Source organism: Eleutherodactylus coqui, chromosome 3, assembly GCF_035609145.1.
Source record: "Eleutherodactylus coqui strain aEleCoq1 chromosome 3, aEleCoq1.hap1, whole genome shotgun sequence".
Lineage (NCBI taxonomy): Eukaryota > Metazoa > Chordata > Amphibia > Anura > Eleutherodactylidae > Eleutherodactylus > Eleutherodactylus coqui.
In genome coordinates, this window is record NC_089839.1 from 151290560 (window position 1) to 151305816 (window position 15257).

The 15257-nt window shown below is 44.8% G+C and overlaps 2 protein-coding genes across 4 annotated transcripts in view; one reads left to right on the top strand and one right to left on the bottom strand.

Annotated features, from left to right (window-relative positions):
* LOC136621093 (protein polybromo-1-like) overlaps positions 1 to 12768 on the bottom strand; it is a 76172-nt gene extending 63404 nt beyond the window's left edge. The window contains exons 1-2 of one of the 3 annotated variants that reach the window (XM_066596328.1): positions 12633 to 12768; positions 2505 to 2689 (exon numbers count right to left, since the gene is read on the bottom strand). The gene's annotated coding sequence lies outside the window, so the exon portion shown is untranslated. Of the gene's footprint in view, positions 1 to 2504; positions 2967 to 12627 lie in introns of those variants that run through there. The other 2 variants (XM_066596326.1, XM_066596327.1) reach the window with 2 other exon arrangements.
* The window catches only part of LOC136620188 (protein polybromo-1-like), a 162951-nt gene that overhangs the window by 100489 nt on the left and 47205 nt on the right, over positions 1 to 15257 (top strand). The gene's annotated exons all lie outside the window — the stretch shown is intronic.

A 15257-nucleotide genomic window follows, 5' to 3' on the forward strand; every position in this document is an offset into this window, starting at 1 on the left:
GGCAACAATTTTCAATTCTTGGTTGCTCTATGCATTCCTGTCTGGGGACATATCATTTTCTGAAATATCAATTGTCAACGCTTAGTCTGACTCTTCTAGTGGGAATTACTTGTTGGAAACAACCAGGAATACTAAATTGAGTATGTAGCATCCATTGGTGAAAGCAAATTTGGGCGTTGCTGCATTAAAAGTCAAGGAAAGGACAAAATATGCAAATAAGGTTGCCGAGACAACTAAATTTCAGAATTTTTTTTAGCCTATAACCTTCTGTGGGTCGAAATTATACTATGTGCAAAATGTCATGTCAATCGGTCGGACAGTTTGTGCGTGATGCTCCAACAAACAGACAAACAGACATTGACAAATATATAGAAGATTAGATGAATGATAAAAGATCAAGTTCCCCCAGTGGGACAAAAATAAAAAGTAAAAAAATTAAAATAAATACGTAAAAAACGCACCTTTCTCCATTTACTATGTAAAAAATAAAAATTACCTATGTGGTATCACTACGTTCAGAAGAACCCAGAGAAAAACGTTAGGATATTATTAAATCTCCAAAGTGCACACCATTAAAAAAATACAAAAAACATGGCAAAAATAGCTAATTTTGTCTATCTTAAACATGACGAAAATAGCTAATTTTGTCTATCTTGCTTTTCAAAAAACAAAATAGAAAGCTGTCAAAATGTTGCATGGATCAACAAATGGTCTCATTAAAAATACATATCGTACCACAAAAAAAAACATTTTACAGCACTGTTCACAAATAAAAAGTTAGGGGTCTTTGAATGCAGCGATAAACAAAAAATACATTAAAAAAAAAAAGCGTGAAAAAAACAAAATCCAACCTATATAAATTTGGTATTGACATAATCATACTGGCCTGTAGGCTTAATGTAACATATCATTTACACTGCACGGTAAACGCTGTTAAAAATAAAAACATACCAGAATTGCAGATTTTGTTAATCTTCCCTTTAGAAAAAAATGGAGTAAAAGCAATCGAACAATCAAAATGTTCGGTGTTCCCAAAAATTGGATAAATGAAGACTAGAGTTCATTCTGCAAAAAACCACAAGTCCTCATAGAGCTCCGTCGATGGGAAAATAAAAATGTTATAACTCTTGGAGAGCGCAACACGAAAACAATTATCTATTTTTTTTTTAAAAGTGTTTTTTGTTTACAAAATTAGTAGAACATAAAAAACTGTATACACTTTGTGGGCTTATTCAGACATCCATATATCGGCCAGGTTTTCATGCCCAGAACGATATACGGTGTCCCTTTCTGCAGGGGTAGGAGGCGTGCCAGGCCGGGAGCAGTGCACTGAGCTCTCGCCCCCTCTCTGCCCCTCGCCACTGTTTGCAATGGGAGGTGTGGGGTGGGTGGAGCTAAGTTCTGCCCCGTCCCCTTCTATTGCAAATAGTGGCGAGGGGCGGAGAGAGGGTGGGAGCTCAGTGAACTGCTCCTGGCCCAGCCCACCTCCTCCCCCTGCAGAAACGGACACCGTATATCAGCTGGACGAGAAAACTCGGCCAATATACAGACGTCTGAATAACCCGTTTATCCCTGGAATCATGCTGACCCGGAGAAGAAAAATGTTATCACATTATATATTTTTATACTGAACGCTATAAAAATGAAATCCAAAAACAAATAGTAGAATTTATTTATTTTTCCCCAATCTCCATAATAAAAGTTAGGGCTTATTTACATGAGCGTATATCGGCCGAACGATATGCGCTTCCATCTAAGCAGTTCTCCCCTTTCCTCCTCCTCACCATCTCTCTGCCTCTCTCCTCCACTCCAGCGTTTGCAATAGGAGGGGGTAGGACGGGGCAGAGCTAAGTACCGCTGCTTAACTGCGCCCCCACCCCGTCCCTCCCATTGCAAATAGTAGCGAGGGGCGGGAGCTCAGTTCCTGCTCCTAGCTCTTCCATCCTTCCCCCCCTACAAACAAGGACACTGTATATCGGCTCGGCGTGAAAACCGAGCCGATATACAGTCGTCTAAATAAGCCCGTATCTTGTATGCGTGTATGACTGGCTTCCCCTATTTAGTGAGGCCAGCTTCACACGGGCAGGAAGGATTCCATAAGTGGGAGGCCTGCACCATCTGTGACTCTGGCCGGCGACTCAGAGTACCTGAATTTTCTGTACTGCATATGACCCCGGACACGGGGCTCCTACGCAATAAATGTTAATTGCATATGGGCTATTTTGTCGCGGATTCACGTGAATGGCCTCCATTGAGGTCAATGCAGGCCATTCATGCGGAAACCACGACAAAATAGAGCATGCTGCGATTCTTCCTGCGTTTGCCGAATACGCAATTAGTATCCAAGAGTGAGCAAAAAAGTGATTAACGTGCTTTTCAATGCCCACGTTTGGCCGCGGATCCTCCGTACGGATTCCGCGGTTGGAATCCGCCCAAGTGAAATTGGCCTAACTGTGGGCAAACAGACCCACTCCTATGTATACAGCTCATCCTACACACGTCACCTTGTATTGTTGCATAAGGATGTCCCTGGCGGTGATGAATATCTTCTTGTGTAACATATCGGAATACTGAGCCAGAGTATAATCATAATCAAATCCGTAGATCTCGATGTCTCCCAGACAGATCTCATTGTTGGAGCATATGGCTGCTGGATTTAGCAGATTGCAAACACCAGGTGGAAGAATTTCTGCAAAGGAAGACAAATAGTTAACTCGTATTAATGGAACATGAAACAAAGTAACCATTTTGCACACCTGACTACATACAGTGTATATGACTTGAGACCCTTTTACATGGGATGACTGTCATTGGATGATGTCAAGTGATTGCTTAGTGCATGCCGGTGGAGCAGGCCGGGGATCATTCCTGCCTGCCCGTCTCCATTCACAGTAAACAGGCAGTCGTTCACAGATAAATGACTGCCTGTTTACACAGTACAATCGTCGTTTAGTTTTTATGTGGGCAGAAATTAAATGACGAACGATAAGTGCCGATCCCATAAAAGTAAATAAAAAGTTAAATAAAGTTAAAGATCAGATCCATGGGGGCAGCTGAGAGTACTTACCCCTGTCCTCTGCGATGTTCCGTGGTGATCTAGTCCTAGAGGACCTGACACCGGTTTTCTGCACATGCGCCAGACATATGACGTCACGCGCAGAAGCCTAGATCGCCCGGGAGATTTGAAATCTCCTAGCTTCTGGCTCCTGAAGGTAGCCGAGAGGCAGGAGATATCAACAGGGACGGCGGTGACCCGTCACCGGGCCCGTGATCACCGGTATCCAATGGATACCGGCGATCACAGAAAAGTAAAACAAAAGTTTAAAAAAGTTAAAGTTTCAGCTTCCTCATGGATCGGATCCATGGGGGCAGCTGGAAATACTCACCCCCATCCTCCGTAATGTCCCGCGGCGATCAGGATCTGCCGAGGGCTTTTGCGTATGAGCCGATGTGGAGTGCATGCGCAGAAGGCCGGAGAGCCCTGCAAATTTAAAATCTGCCTGCACCCGGCTGTCAAAGATAGCCGAGTGCAGGGAGATGTGACTGGGGACCGCTGTATGTGGTTACCGGTCACATGATCACTGTTATCCATTGGAAAACAGTGATCATGCAAAATTAAAAAAGGTAAAATAAAAAGTTGAAGTTCATATCAGTGAGGGGGGAAGAAATTACATAACTAAGGCCCCCGGATTTGTCCCACAATGGGATCTTTATCCGCGGACCTTACCCTGGCTTCTGTGCATTGCCCGTCAGCAAATTGCCCAGGAGATTCAAAATCTCCCTGCTCATGGCTACCAAAGATAGCTGAGAGCCTGCAGATTTCACAGGGGGGGGCGCAGTATGCCGTTCCTGGTCACGTGATCGCCGTTATCCAATGGATAATGGCAATCTGGTAAAAGTAAAAAAATGTTGAAGTTTCATCTCCCGGTGAGAGGAGATGAAACTTTTTACTGGAGACCTTTGTATTTGAACCCCGACGCGATCCTCCTCCACGGACCTTACCCGGATTCTGCACATGCGAGCACCCGCAAAATGCCAGACACATGTGCAGGAGGCGGGGAGGGCCCAGGAAATTTTAAATATCCTTGCTCCTGGCTACCAACGGTAACCTAGAGCAGTGACCGGTGGCCTTCTTGAGCGGTCCGTGGTCACATATTAAAAAGGTAGCGATCTACCACTAGGCCGATCTCACCCATCCAGATAGGAATTACGGATTCCACATGCGTTTGATCAGTGGTAATACGCGGATCAATCAAATGCACTGGATTACACAATTCCACTCACATTAGCCGGTTGGAATTACGCAATCCACCCGCAGAAAACAGAACGCAGCATGTTCTATTTTACCGCTTATATCTGCAACATAGAGCCCATTGTATGTAACTACATTGTATGAGGGCTGCGGAAAACCGTGTCATCGCTAAGCGAAGGTGTGGCAAATACAAACAACAAAAGGTGTACTGCGCATGACCGCCTGTGTGAGTAGGCAGTTATACGCAGTACATTATGCAGCCGTACGCAGGGCCACGGCTGGGCTCACAGCTGGGATCCGCTGCGGGCCTCCGCAAGCGTATTCGACATACGGCCGCGTGAACCCGGCGTTATTCAGATTGTTACCTGTAATACGTAAATTTACAAGAAGCCCCGGGAACGCTCGCCTTCCTGCAGCGCCAGGAGCGGCTTGTTGAGCGTCTTCTGTGTGAGACCGCCGCACTGCAGCAAGATTACGGAGCCTGACAGAGAGCCACTTTTTACACCCCATACCTTTAAAATGACGTATTTGCAAAAATATGAAATTTTATTTTTTCTCCTCTAAATTGCATTAACCCCTGAAAAAAAACTGCGGGGTCAAAATACTCCTGGACCCCCCTCAGTGAACACATTAAGGGGTGAAGTTTTTAAAATGGGGTCGTTTGTAGGGGTATCTATAATTCTGACACCTATGAGCCTTTACAATCTTGGCTTGGTGCAGGAAAACAAAGTGTTCCTCAAAATGTTAATAATTAATGTTAAATTTGTACGTCTTGTGAGACAGTGACTGACAAAGTGCTGGAGGGTGGATACGTGCCACCGAGCGGCCTGGGCTCGGTGGAGAAAGCCAGCATTTCTGTGTCAGTAACGCTATGTTACTGACACGTTGTAGTTTTGTAAGTGGCTCCAAGCCGCATAGTTCGGGCCAGCTTTTCCTGGAGTGGTCAAAGCGAAGGGTGGGATGGCCACTCCCACGAACCAGGTGAGGCTGGTACCAGGCCTTATAAAGCCTGGGCCTACAGGGCCTAGATAGAGAGCGTCTGGCTGAGAGCCAGAGAGAGGGCTCTGTGGAGCAAGGAGCCCGGCTAGCCCAGTGTGTGGGCTGAGAGCCAAAGGCGAGGTTGACAGGGTGACGCCCCTAACCTCAACACCCAGGAGGGTGTGGTGAGACCTCCACAGGTCTGAAGACCGGACTGGCTATGTGACGTTTTGAAGTGAGTAGTCAGGGCCGGACTCTTGTGTAGTAAGCGCTCAGACGAGCAGGTGGTTATTTACGTTTTATTTGTGTTGTTGGCTGCAATAAACCCAGGCCAAGCCTAGACTAAAGGACCTTTTGTTGCCCGGTGTCACTGTCTCTGGCCGCGGATGGCCACGCTGCTACTGACCCTAAACGCTAATCCCTCACAGTCTCCTAAATGGTTAAAATAAATGAAAGTTTTTCCAATGTGCTTCCAGAATAAAGTAAACAGATGTAAATATATATCTTAGCAGAAAGTTGTGCAGTATGTTTGCACATATTTGATATATTACAATTGAAAAATTTCAAAATTCAAAATTTTCGCAATATTGGCACTTTTAATAAATATACACTATGGGACTATTTTCACCACCTAAATGAAGTACAACATGTGGCGAAAACACAATGTCAGAATCACTTGGATATGTAAAGCCTTTACGGAGTTATGATATGTTAAGTGACACACGTCAGATTTCCAAAATTTGGCTCCGTCACTAAGGCGCAAACAGGCTTCGTCGATAAGGGGTTAAGGGCTTAAACAAATTGTGTGTTTTTGTCTTCTTATGCGGCTGCATAACAGGATGAAATGAAACCATTGATTTCAATTATTTTGTTTCCCATTTGGGATTATCGCGCGTTGACCCCCATGACTTTTTTTCTAATTTCTTTTTTTTGCATAGCGATCTGTAGTTTTTTGGGTTACATACAACTTTTGGATCACTTTTTCTTCAAATTTTTTTTTTTTTTTTGCATACATGGTGCCCAAAAAGAGCACAATTCTGGCACTGCATATATTTTTTCTGACGGTGTTCGCTGTGTGCGATCAAGTGCTCAGTCCCTCATGGGTGTATTGTCACCACATATTACGCACGCATATTTCCCTTGCGTAACACCAGGTGAATGGAGGCAATGAATGTCTATGGACTTGTATTCTTCCATTCACACCAGCGTTGGAGCTGCGAGGGGACATCCGTATAAAACGAGAGAGAAATATATCTCAGCATGCTCTATTTCTCTGCCTTTCATAAGGAGCTATTGAAGAGATGCATATTGAAACGCTGCCCCCTCGCAATGCCTGCGAATGGATAGCGTTTAATAAAGAAAGTCACACTGCGTGTGTCCGTGACGTCATCATCCCAGGCATTTGCAGAGCCTATCTCAGCCCATATACATTCTCTACCGACACAGCATAGGGGCTACGATGAGTACAACGGCCAGTACAGATTTTTTTTTTTATCCCTGTTTTTCCGGTGACATTGCTAGGCGATGACATGGAATCCGCGACCTTTCCACAATGTCAAAGGCCGCGGGTTGGACGGCTTCCATTGATTTCTGTGAATTGCTCTATTTGTTTGAATTTGTGTGGAATGCTGCGGATCGTCCGTGCGGATGACAATTGCATATTCCACAATTGAAACTGGGGCGTGTGAGACCGGCCTAACCTGGATACTGAAGGCCCTCTTTACACAGAGCGACATTGTTCAAACGAGCAAAATGAATGCTAATCGTTCGGTGTAAACGGAGCGAACGACGAAAGATTAATCCTTCACTTTTCGCTCATCGTATGCGGGCATAAATATCACCGCTGGCTTGTTTACTAATCGTTCAGTCGTTCTCAGTGACTCCACGATTTCTTATTGAATGAGCCAATGATGTATCTGCTGTGTAAACAGGCTGCAGCAGTGACTCTGACAAACGAGAAATCTCACATTCCCGAGTGCGATATCAAGCCAAGTTTCATAACCCGATATCGCGCTTGGCTGTGTGAAATTAGCCTAATGGAGGGGAAAGGCAACGACTGATTTTCTATTGCTTTTTCCACATCCTAAATAATAAAACAGATCGTACTCACCTCCCCTCGGACACTAAAGCAAAACTGATCGACTCAGACTACTCCGGGTGAAATAAAGTGACTGCTGCGGCCAATCAGACATCACAGCGCTCATATCCTGGGCGCCGTGATGCTAGGTATTTGGGGACATGACACTGTGGCCTCTGATTAGCCGCAGCAGTCACGCGCTTCCGTCCTGCTGCCTACCCAGAAGCGGGCAGTGTTAGAGACTCAACTCTTCTTCGGGGGTCAGAGGAAATCAGAGTATGATTTCAACTATCTAAAGCCCTCACTGACTGACTGACTCGCCACTAATTCTCTAACTTCCCAGTGTTGTACAAACATGAAATTTGGCAGGAGCATTATTTAGATACTACATAGGATCTATGTCTATATACTGAGGAGAATCTACGTCACCTCCATGTCTATGTACTAAGGAGAATATAACGCTCCTCTATCTGTATATAGTGAGGAGAATCTACCTCACCTCTATGTGTATATACTGAGAATTTACCTCACCTCTATGTGTATATACTGAGGAGAATCTACCTAACCTCTATGTGTATATACTGAGGAGAATCTAGCTCACCTCTATGTGTATATACTGAGGAGAATCTAGCTCACCTCTATGTGTATATACTGAGGAGAATCTACCTCACCTCTATGTGTATATACTGAGGAGAATCTAGCTCACCTCTATGTGTATATACTGAGGAGAATCTAGCTCACCTCTATGTGTATATACTGAGGAGAATCTAGCTCACCTCTATGTGTATATACTGAGGAGAATCTACCTCACCTCTATGTGTATACACTGAGGAGAATCTACCTCACCTCTATGTGTATATACTGAGGAGAATCTACCTCACCTCTATGTGTATATACTGAGGAGAATCTACCTCACCTCTATGTGTATATACTGAGGAGAATCTACCTCACCTCTATGTGTATATACTGAGGAGAATCTACCTCACCTCTATGTGTATATACTGAGGAGAATCTAGCTCACCTCTATGTGTATATACTGAGGAGAATCTAGCTCACCTCTATGTGTATATACTGAGGAGAATCTAGCTCACCTCTATGTGTATATACTGAGGAGAATCTAGCTCACCTCTATGTGTATATACTGAGGAGAATCTAGCTCACCTCTATGTGTATATACTGAGGAGAATCTAGCTCACCTCTATGTGTATATACTGAGGAGAATCTAGCTCACCTCTATGTGTATATACTGAGGAGAATCTACCTCACCTCTATGTGTATATACTGAGGAGAATCTAGCTCACCTCTATGTGTATATACTGAGGAGAATCTACCTCACCTCTATGTGTATATACTGAGGAGAATCTACCTCACCTCTATGTGTATATACTGAGGAGAATCTACCTCACCTCTATGTGTATATACTGAGGAGAATCTACCTCACTTTATGTGTATATACTGAGAAAAATATAACTGACCTCTATGTGTATATACGGAGGAGAATCTACCTCACCTCTATGTGTATATACTGAGGAGAATCTACCTCACCTCTATGTGTATATACTGAGGAGAATCTACCTCACCTCTATGTGTATATACTGAGGAGAATCTACCTCACCTCTATGTGTATATACTGAGAAGAATCTACCTCACCTCTATGTGTATATACTGAGGAGAATCTACCTCACCTCTATGTGTATATACTGAGGAGAATCTACCTCACTTTATGTGTATATACTGAGAAAAATATAACTGACCTCTATGTGTATATACTAAGGAGAATCTACCTCACCTCTATGTGTATATACTGAGGAGAATCTACCTCACCTCTATGTGTATATACTGAGGAGAATCTACCTCACCTCTATGTGTATATACTGAGGAGAATCTACCTCACCTCTATGTGTATATACTGAGGAGAATCTACCTCACCTCTATGTGTATATACCGGTACTGAGGAGAATCTACCTCACTTTATGTGTATATACTGAGAAAAATATAACTGACCTCTATGTGTATATACTAAGGAGAATCTACCTCACCTCTATGTGTATATACTGAGGAGAATCTACCTCACCTCTATGTGTATATACTGAGGAGAATCTACCTCACCTCTATGTGTATATACTGAGGAGAATCTACCTCACCTCTATGTGTATATACTGAGGAGAATCTACCTCACCTCTATGTGTATATACTGAGGAGAATCTACCTCACCTCTATGTGTATATACTGAGGAGAATCTACCTCACTTTATGTGTATATACTGAGAAAAATATAACTGACCTCTATGTGTATATACTAAGGAGAATCTACCTCACCTCTATGTGTATATACTGAGGAGAATCTACCTCACCTCTATGTGTATATACTGAGGAGAATCTAGCTCACCTCTATGTGTATATACTGAGGAGAATCTACCTCACCTCTATATGTTTATACTGAGGAGAATCTACCTCACCTCTATTTGTATTTACTGAGGACAATATACTGAAAGGCTGTAAAGTACATAAGGAAGCGGCCATGAAATGCAGAGATAGAGCATGCCTTTAAGGGCTCTTTCCCATAAGCGCATATCGGCCGGGCCGAAATGCGCTGTGATCTGATGCATTAGATTCCAATGCATCAGATCACATGGGCGTATTTCTGAGACGTAAAAACACCCGGCCAAGCCAATATAGCGCCGGGCGTTTTTACGTCGGACCCAAAAGATAGTCCTGCAACTATCTTTTGGGCCGGAATACGAAGGCCGCTGCATGGGCTCTTATGTGAGCCCATGGCAGCGTATGCAGGTGGGAGTTTAGCAGCGTCGCTGCTAAACTCCCTCCCTCTGTTCTCCTATTCCCAATGTAGGCTCACCTCTTGTTACTCACTGCTCATTCTGTGCAATGGGAGGGGGCGGGACAGGGGGGGAGATAAGCGCTGGTCCGCACAAACGTTTGATTTGTGTGCCCATTCACCAGATTTTCCTCTCCCAACGTAGCGTGTATCGGACGGCTGTGAAAACAGCGTATGATATGCGCTCGTGGGAATAAAGACGAAGGCTAAGAAAGGGCTGCAATCGGTACATGCAGTCTGAGGAGAATCTAAAGCTCCTCTATGTGGATAAATATTTTATTCCTTGACTCTAAAGTAACCATGACTTCATAAACTTTTCAGTGCAAACAACATGTAAACACCTGCGCCAAAGTAACTTTTATAAAGGGCCCAGCTGCTGGAAAAGGTTTTGTAGTCATGATAAAACCAATTTAAGGGTTAAAGGGGTTGTCCCGCGCCGAAACGGGTTTTTTTTTTTTCAACCCCCCCCCCCCCCCGTTCGGCGCGAGACAACCCCGATGCAGGGACGTACAGAAAGCTTACCGGAGCGCTTACCTTAATCCCCCGCGCTCCGGTGACTTCTATACTTACCGGTGAAGATGGCCGCCGTAATCCTCTTCCTCCGTGGACCGCAGCTCTTCTGTGCGGTCCATTGCCGATTCCAGCCTCATGATTGGCTAGAATCGGCACGTGACGGGGCGGAGCTACACGGACCCTGCATTCTGCACGAGCGGCTCCATTGAAGAGAGCAGAAGACCAGGACTGCGCAAGCGCGGCTAATTTGGCCATCGGAGGGCGAAAATTAGTCGGCACCATGGAGACGAGGACGCCAGCAACGGAGCAGGTAAGTAAAAAATTTTTTATAACTTCTGTATGGCTCATAATTAATGCACAATGTATATTACAAAGTGCATTATTATGGCCATACAGAAGTGTATAGACCCACTTGCTGCCGCAGGACAACCCCTTTAATTGTATCAGGTCATTCGGTACTGCAACTAATATTTCCAATATCGCACAGCCATTTAAAATGAAAAACTGATTTTTCCCCCCCTTTGTTCACCTAAAAGTCTGCGCCGACTTGGATGTGATGCGGTTTCAGCCGCACAATGCGAATAGACACGATTTCTTGAGTCCAATCCTGGTCTGGGCATCAAAAAAGCCTGAAGAAAACCTGCAGCTCTGACTGACTGAGGCCGGGGCACGAGCGGAATGTCATTGCGTATTACACGTATAATACACGGTGAATAGAGTCAATGAAAGTACATTGATCCAGTCACACTTGTGTATATACATTGCATATAATATGCTTGTAAAGAAGGCAGCGTGTACTATTGTACCGCCTGCAGGACGGCCTGCGGGAGATACACCGCCATACGCCATCACAACTGAGGGGATTGCAGTTTTGCATGCAACGTTTTAGCACCGCTAGTGGTAGCTCGGCCTCGCTAATGGAGTAGTGACTGAAGCTGGTCGCACAAAACTGGCGTAAATATGAACTCCATTCCCGAAAGCCGCTTTCACACAGCCAAGAAATCGTGCGAGATTTGTGAGTTGGGAGACGCACAAATATGAACCCCATTGTTTTGAATGCGATGTGAGGATTCCCATTGAAAACAATGGAGGATCACTACTTCCATAAAGGATCACACACTGGTGAGCGCGACTAAAGGACTGACTGACTAACTGTGGGACGGACTGACTACAGGACGGACAGACTAACTGAGGGATGGATGGACTAACTGACGGGCGGACTGACTACAGGACCGACAGACTACCTGAGGGGCGGACTGACTAACTGAGGGACGGACTGACTACAGGACGGACAGACTAACTAAGGGATGGATGGACTAACTGAGGGGCGGACTGACTACAGGACCGACAGACTAACTGAGGGACAGACGGACTAAAGGATTGACTGACTGACTAACTAACTGTGGGACGGACTGACTACAGGACCGACAGACTAACTGAGGGGCGGACGGACTAAAGGATTGACTGACTGACTAACTAACTGTGGGACGGACTGACTACAGGACCGACAGACTAACTGAGGGGCGGACGGACTAAAGGATTGACTGACTGACTAACTAACTGTGGGACGGACTGACTACAGGACGGAAAGACTGACTGAGGGGTGGACAGACTGACTGAGGGGTGGACTGACTGACTGAGGGACCGACAGACTAACTGAGGGACGGACGGACTAAAGGACTGACTGACCAACTGTGGGGCGGACAGACTAACTGAGGGGCGAACTGACTACAGGACGGACAGACTAACTGAGGGACGGACGGACTATAGGACTGACTGACTAACTGAGGGAAGGGCAGACTGGGAGACTAACTAACTGGGGGCCGGACAGACTATAGGACTGACTCACAGGTTATATAGGACTGACTGACTCTCCTACACCTGACAAAGTTACTGAGAAGCAGGACTCCCCCCTCCCCCACTGTCACCTGTCCCCGTCCGTCTCCGCAGCCCCCATATCCCCCGCAGTTACCATACACCAGCTTCTTCATCTCATGGTAGCGGCTCCACAGCTGGGCTTTGTTGTCCTCCTTTCCCGGGGCCCCCGCGGGGCTTGAGCCACATTCAGTGCCAGGCTGCTGATGAGGGGGAGTGCTGAGCCGGGCAACTCCCGACCTTCCCCGGGTACACAGCGCAGACATTGTGCTGCAGCAGTCCGTGCGGCGTTAGGGAAGGCGATGGCCCCGTGTGGTGGACTGGAGAACTGCAGGCAGACTCGTCACTGCTGATTAAAAGAATATTAAACACAAATAGATAAATGACAAGAAATAAACATAACTACTGCGTATAGCGCTGGTCTGCGTGGCAATGCAAAACTAACAGCAGGCACAAAGCAGTAACAAGGCACTCATTTCAATCAACAAGTTTCGTATGCAAAATTAATCATTTTGGTGGCACAACCGTCGTAACTTAACCGCACTTCTTTGTTATAATTTATTTCACACCTTTCACTACAAATTCTGAAATCTTTCATATATAGAGTGAGACAAAAGTCTGGACACACCTGTTCTAACTTGTTCTAACTGGTATACTAAAGGGAAAAACGGATTTCCAACTTGTGACAGTATTATTAGGCCGGACTCACACGGGCGAATTTTAATTGCATAATCCGTGATTGATGTCTGGCAGAAGATCCGTGGTAAAGCGCAGGCATTGAAAAGCATGAACTTTTGCCAATTCACTCAGACATGATGGTAGGAATTGGGATTCTGCAAGCAGAAGGAAAATTGCAGAATGCTCTGTTTTAGCGTGAATTCCATGTCTACATCCCTCATTGAACTCAATGGATGTGAGTGTTCTGTCGCCCATACGCAATTAACATTGCATATGAGCAGCGGAAACGCTCGCAACTTCAAAGGAAAATAGATCGAAAAGCTGGAATGTCGGCTGAAGGGAGAGCTCAGTCTTCCGTGCGGATCACAGTGTTTCATCCAACAGGATGGCGTACCTCCGCCCATAACTGTGGCTGTACACAGATGGCTGGATGTGCAATTCCCCTGGCAGTGGATTGGGAGTATAGGTCCGGTAGAATGGCCACCAAGGTCGCCAGACTAAACCCCTTTGGACTTTTGTCTCTTGTGTATGGGGAAAAAAACTATTATTTTACATCTGAAACGGCAAAACCTACAGCGCTTGTGAAGAAATATTGCCTGCAGTTGTTCAGCGTGTTCACGAAGACTGGAATAAACATTTAACCATGTGCATCTAGCAGAATGGTGAAAACTAATGTAAGGCACTTCGTGAAGCTCTGCCCTCACTTAACTCCTAAACCAGTAAAGATGGGGAAAATCTATCACTTCCAGGGTGTTTCGGAGTCATTTCTCGTAAAGATTAATATATCACATGACCCCTTCCCATTTAAAAAATCTGAGCTGAATTCAATATGAGTTCAAAATAGGCACAAAAACATCCCCTCCATCAAAAAATGAAGCCCCCTCTGCCAATTAATACTCTCACACCAGTTAAAAGGCAGTGTCTAGATGTTTGCCTCATCGCTCATTCACACGTCTGTATGTATGGCACAGAGTATGCAGTGAATACAACCTATTCATTTCACTGGTTCGGTCAGGTGTGGTTTTTCGCATGCATTTCGGTCACGCCAAAAAAACCTGCAGCGTCTCCTGTTTTTGACCATTTTGCACATGAAAGTAGCACATTTTAAACTAATTTAACTACATGCTCCTATTGAAATCAATGGGAGCATGCTTATGGTTTTTTTTTACATGCGCAAATATGCAGGGCAAAAAATACAGTAAAATACGCCTGGCGCACAAATGTGCTTCTGCCCGTGTCAAGGCGGCCATAAAAATATATGCAGATATTAATATCAGTGCGTGAATAGGACTTTATTACTTACCTACAATGGTAAGTGCACATCCACAACAAAAATTGAAGGGGTCGTCTGCCCTTTTTTTCACCGATGACCCACCTCTGGCGAGATTCTCAGTTGAGGCTCGTATTGCGCAGAACACATGCGTGTTCTGTGTAGTACATCGCAGATTTACATGTATGATTCTCATGTGTAAAATGTGATTGTTCTCAGCAAGAGAAACCATGTAATCTTGTAGACATGATACCTTTTAATGGCTAACAAAAATACATGATGTAATAATAGCGAGCTTTCGTACCAACGCAGGGTACTTCTTCAGGCTTATGGATTGGATCTGAAGAGGCATGGATATTTATACACACTTATAACATACATACTTATGACAAGGCACAGATATGGATGTGATTGGTTCGCACAAAACCACAGAAGAATTTGGGAATATAAATTGATAACAACCTTTGACACGCTGAATACTGGGTTAAATTATTCCCCAGGATTTATGCGTGAATGGGAAGTGTGAGACTTGATTGCACAGATAAGACCCCCATCAACAGTAATTCAGGGACCATAAACTTTCACTCCCTTATCAGTGTTAAGCTAAAAATGTTTGTGTACCTCTTGTAGATATTCAAGCCTGATGACCTCCCCCCTCCAACAGTAATTTAGGGACCATAAAACTTTCACTCCGCTATCAGTGCCCAGACAAAAAAAGTTTGTTTGCTGTCGCAGAATTCCTTTTAAGTGCGAACCAATCACATCCATATCTGTGCCTT